Below are 6,000 nucleotides of genomic sequence, written 5' to 3' on the forward strand. Positions count from 1 at the left end.
TAAGACTTTTTGCCAGATTTTGTCTGATTCATTTAATTCATCTAAGCTGGCTGTTCTCACTTGCAAAAGCTAGCCGCGACCCGCGAAGTGGCTTTCCGCGAAATTTTCTAGCAAAATCCTCATATGGGATTTATTTGAGCTTCTACATGTTGTCTGCGTGTAGCTTTGTGCATTTGAAAAAAATAAAAATAAAGTGGGTCTACTTGTCCGAAGATCCAAACCATGCAGTTGTTGAGCCACAAGGGAAATAGGTTGTGCCCAAAAATTATTACTACAGGATGATCCTAGCCCTCCAATCTGTGGAGGGATGGCACATTATAGAAACCTGTACAGATCGGAGGGTTAGATGACATTTTGGGGCACAACCTATCAACGTTGGAGACCAATAAATGAATGGTTTGGATATGGGAAATTATATATTCACTACCTTTTCTTCTCCTGTCCACACTTTGTAATGTAAAAGAGTAATACTAAATACGCTTGAGGGGGTGGCAAATATATTGCTTCCCATTAGATATTCATACAAGGTGGGCCCAACATAAATAGGTTGTGGCCCCAAAATAATCACCATAGGATGACCCTAACCCTCCGATCTGCAGAGGAATGGCACATATAGAAACCTCCACATATTGAAGGGTTAAGATCATCCTGGCTACGGGCGATGATTTTGGGGGCACAGCTTATTTATGTTGGGCCCAATAAATGAATGGTTTAGATATTCAAATAAGGCAGGCCCATTATGGTTTTTAAAATACCCACAACTAAATGCAGACATATAAAAACTCCTAATTTATTGTAGCTTTCGTAAGATTTGGCGGCCTTACTTGCTCTTATTAATAAAATAATATTTTGGCAATTCAATTTTTGTGGCATTTAAAGAACATGTTCTAACCAAGCACGAAAATGCTAGATGATAATAGAGCCATTGGTAGTAAGTGTGTAAGCTACTTACCCTTGGACCACCTACCACACTAGGATAGAGATCCTAGGGCAAAGTGTGGACACACTAGGCGTGGTCCTAAATAAGCTCAGGCCTATGGGAATGATAGGGTTAACTCCCTTAGTGGATAGTGACAGGTCAGTGCAGCCTGTGTGTGAATCAGGATGCTGTCATGCTTCTGATGCACCCCTGTGCACGCTATGAGCAAGACATGATGAAGAACTTTGGGATAGGACCTGACAAGCTTGAAAAGTCCCGGGACCATGGTTATGAAAGTCGTATTTTTGAACAAATATTTGATTTCAAAAATGTTTATTTTATCCTAAGTTGCCCTCATATAAAAGATTACACACACACACACACACACACACACACACACACACACACACATATATATATATATATATATATATATATATATATATATATATTAAGTATATAAGATTAGAACTATGATATATATAATTATAATATTCTTAAAGTCAAACATGTTTGAATTTGTTAAAAATTAATGAAGAGAGCAAACTTGGGAATTGGAATCAAGAGAAGAGGCATCAATGAAATAAGTCAAGGGTGATAAGGTAAATGGTTGATGGTATTTATTTTGGGAGTATTGTGCACATGTGAACCATGGAATGCATTTCATGTTCAATGTATACACTAATTGCATACATGAATATGTAATGCACATGTGAGATTTTTGGTTCAACATATGCTCTTATTGCATACATGAACAATGTGCATGGTTCATTCTCTCATTAATAAACCCACATTAAACCATGTTAACTCAACTCATCCTTAACTAAAAAATTTAAAGTTCCTTAATAACCAAGGCACCTTTAGAACTCTATAAATAACACAGCCTCAAGCCTCATTTGGCATTCTCTTATTTGCTCTCGTGGGTTCTCTTTCAAAGTTCTATTCAATGATCCCAATTAAAGTTTTTCAAAAAGGTTTCTTTTAGTTTTCTCAAGCAAGTCAGGTCCCTTGTCCATTAGAGCTTCGTAGGCAAACTTGGTGTTCAAGCTTTGAAGAGACACCCAAGTGCTGTGAAGTTGAGGATTGCAGAAGACTTCTAGTCCTCTCCTACGTGTCTCACCGGCGACGCCTACACAAGCTCTTCCAAAGTCAGCGGAGCAGGTGAATCGCTTGTGGAGGATTCGTAGAGGGTGCTTTCTTGCATCTTTGGTTTGGTGAATGGCTCTATTTGATTAAAGACATTTTCATGTTATCATTTAATCTTGTTTTATTCTTTTGTTTCAGTTTATTACATATATACTTGTGCTAATGGATCCTTCTAGAGATCCCATCTCTTCTTCTATATCCCTTGGCAATGAACATGTTCTTGATGGTCAGAATCATGGAGCCGAAGCAACGTAAGTGAACATTGGAGGTATTCGAAGAACAACAGGAGATATTTACAAGTTGATGAATTTCCATTATTATTTTTATGATTCATTTAGATAGGAGCTAGAATTAAGAGAGTGAAAAGAGAGATGAGAGAAAGTTGTAATCTTGTACTCATGACATAGTGGAACCGTGTCCTTTCTTGTTTTTCATTTAAACATTAATAAATATAGCAACGAATTTATCCAGAACATGGATTGTTTCCAACAAACACAAGCGAGATCCTGTTTCTAGGGTCCCCATGTTCTGAATCAGAGATTCGTTGCGGTAGTAGCTCCATTAAAAATACGACCAGGGATAGGTCAGAGCTACTATTAGAATCCAGAGCAAGTTTAGAGGTCCGATATATATATATATATATATATATATATATGTTTGTTTATATCGTTTAGATTTGATCTAATGCTCATGATTCTTTTCTTTACATATCCATGTATGTTGGAACATGGATATTTGTTAATTTGGAAACCTAAGCAAAAGTGTGATGAATTATCTTTTTTAGCAACAATGATTTTTCAATAGAGTCGTCTCTCTAGAGGGGTAAAAGGTTGTCGCGTTGGAGGGTTGCCATGCTCTATGAAAATCATTGATGACAAAATAGATTATTTTAGCACATGCTACTTTATGTCATATGATTAAATAAATATATATAAAAAGGAAGTTTCCCTAATTTACCGGATATGTGTTGTTTTCTTAAACGTCGGATGCTCGTAAGCATAGGGGTTGAGATTACATACACATTGAAAAGTATTTTAGGAAGTTTGTGGCATAAAAATATTGGATGCCCGTAGGCATAGATATTTTTAACACAGTGTTTTGAGAAAAAAAAATTTATGGAATTGTCTTGCCACTTATAAGAGCGAAGATTAAAATCCTACCTAATAAGTTCATTTTTATATGATACAGATGTTCAAGTATTGCCTGCGCCTAGTTTTTTTTTTTTGGTGACGTAGGGTGTCCACACCCCCTTTGGAAGTAGGACTATTCCCTACGGATGCGTTCAATAGCCCGTAAAACACGCTCATCGGGTAAGCCCGGGTGGGATTCGCTCACACGTCTCCAGGGAGCAAACCCTGCGCCTAGTGTTTCTAGTGCCTATGCCATGATTCTCAAATACTGTGTGTTGAATGGAAAGAATTATGAGGATTGGCGTCGTAGGATCATCATGGTCCTTTCCTTCAACAAATATAAGTTTGTTTTGAGTGAGGTTGCTCCACCTCCGCCTGGTCCTGAATCATTAGCCTGAGACCGTGTCATTTCACAAAACTGGCATACTGCCAATGAGTCATCTTTGTTGTTCATGCAAGGTTCCATGAACAATGAACTCTAGCGTTTCTACTAAGATTTAAGACCACTAAAGATGGTGTAGACAATTTGGATTATCGTTTTGGCAAAAAGTCCATCTCTCATATTAATTCTCTGTGGCAATCATTTATCCATACTAACTTAGAAGAGGGTGGCGATGTTAAAGAGCATATCCAAAAGATGATTAACTCAGCTCATGAACTGCGGGTTCTGGGGAAACAACTTGATAATGAGACTATCATTTCCACCATTCTAAGTTCTCTACCAAAGTCATTTGATGAAATTGGAAGAATATATTTCATGTCAGGCTTCAATTGGGATATTGAAACCTTCATACAAAAGATGGATGTAGAAGTTGATCGACTTGCCCTTTTGGGCATTGTTCTCCAGTTAGTTGTTGAACCTCCTAAACAAGCCTCGTCCTCTAAGAAAGACAAGAAAAAGAAGAAGTTTCGTCCTCTTGCCAAAAAATTCAAGAAGAAGTACCAACCATTTCCTAACAAAGAAAATTCACAAAAGAAGTTTTCTAGACAGTACAGAAGTCAGATGAATCAACAAGGTCAAGGGAAAAATGTCCAACAAGTCATATGCTTCAATTGTCACCAATTGGGTCACATTGCAAAATATTGTCAGAATAATGGTTCCAACTCAACACCTCAAGGTAAACCCTTAGAAATTCCTTTACATGTGATAAATTCCATTTACGTAAAACCTAACTCTTGGTGGGCTGACTCTGGTGCTATGGTTCATGTGTACTTTGATCAACAGGGGTTCCAAAACCTTAGAGATGTTGATAGCGAGGATAGTTTCATCCTTATGGGTAACGACGATAAAGCTGTTGTCAAGGGGATTGGAGACTGTCTTAAAGTTAGATGGTAATGAAGAGTTTATATTAAATAACTGTTGGTATTCTCCTTCGATCCGAATGAATCTTTTATCTGTTTCGAAATTAGAAAAGCATGGTTTTGAGTTTTATTTTGGCAATGGAAAGTCTCTTATGTGGAAAAATAGAAAAAGTGTGTTGACTGGATTTAGACTAAATGACATGTACAAAATCAAATTGAATGGGGATCAAAATTTTCAAGTAGAAAAATCCTTAGTTAACCCAACCCAACTCTGGCACCTTAGACTAGGACACCCAAGCAAAGAGAGATTGGATAGGCTAATCAAGATGAGAATTTTGAAAGATCTAAGTCTAGAGAACTTCCCAGATTGTGAAGATTGCCTATCAGGGAAATGACCAAACTTCCCTTTTTCCAAAGCCTAAAGAAGTGAAGAAGTATTGGAATTGATTCACTCAGATATTTGTGGTCCTCTGAGTAAAAGAATTAGAAGTGGAGAAGAGTACTTTATCACTTTTATAGATGATAAATCTCGATATGAGAAGGTGTACCTATTACATAAGAAGTCTGAAGCGCTAGAAATATTTAAGAAGTACAAATCTTGGGTGAAAAACCGTTTAGAGAATAAAATCAAAATTCTGAGAACCGATAGACGGGGTGAATATTGTTCTGACCTATTCCATGCCTTCTGTGAAGAGAATGGAATAACCCACCAAACCACTACTCTTAGGACTCCCGAGCAAAATGGAATAGCTGAGAGAAGGAATCGAACTCTTATGGATATGATCAGATCCATGATGTCTGTTGCAAACCTACCCACAATCTTTTGGAGTGAAGCTCTTTTTCACAACCGTCCACATCCTTAACCGTCTTCTTTCCAAATCCTTAGCTTTAACACCCTATGAGATCTTCTATGGCCGAAAACCAAGTTTATCATACATCAAAGTTTGGGGATGTGTTGCTTTTGTCATTGACCAAGATCCTTCAAGAAATAAGTTGTCACCTAGGTCTCGTAGATGCATCTTCACCGGCTACGCTGAGAACTCTAAAGCATATACGCTCTACGATCCTAAAGATAAGGTCATAATCAAAAGTAGAAATGTCAAGTTTCTTGAAGAGAGATTCGATAGACATGAAGAAATTGTTGGTGAAAAAGAAGCCTTAGAAGATCTAACTGATACCCAAACAATGATCAATACCCAACCATTAGCCATGCCAGAACCATCCTCACCAGGAGTCAAGCCCGTAGGTTGTAAATGAATATTTAAACGTAAATGGAATTCTGAGGGAAAGATAGAAAAGTGTAAGGCTCGTCTTGTAGCCAAGGGTTACACACAAGAACTGGGTGTTAACTATGATGAGACATTCTCACCTGTTGCTAGAATTCAGAATATCAGAGCTTTTCTTGTATTAGTTTCCTACAATGACTTTGAACTTTATCAGATGGATGTGAAAACAACATTTCTGAATGGAAGTCTAGAAGAAGAGATTTACATGATGCGACCC

This window comes from Tasmannia lanceolata, unplaced genomic scaffold (genome assembly GCF_043159265.1).
Source record: "Tasmannia lanceolata isolate RefF3 unplaced genomic scaffold, GAP_Taslan_0.1 ptg000002l, whole genome shotgun sequence".
Taxonomy (NCBI): Eukaryota; Viridiplantae; Streptophyta; class Magnoliopsida; order Canellales; family Winteraceae; genus Tasmannia; species Tasmannia lanceolata.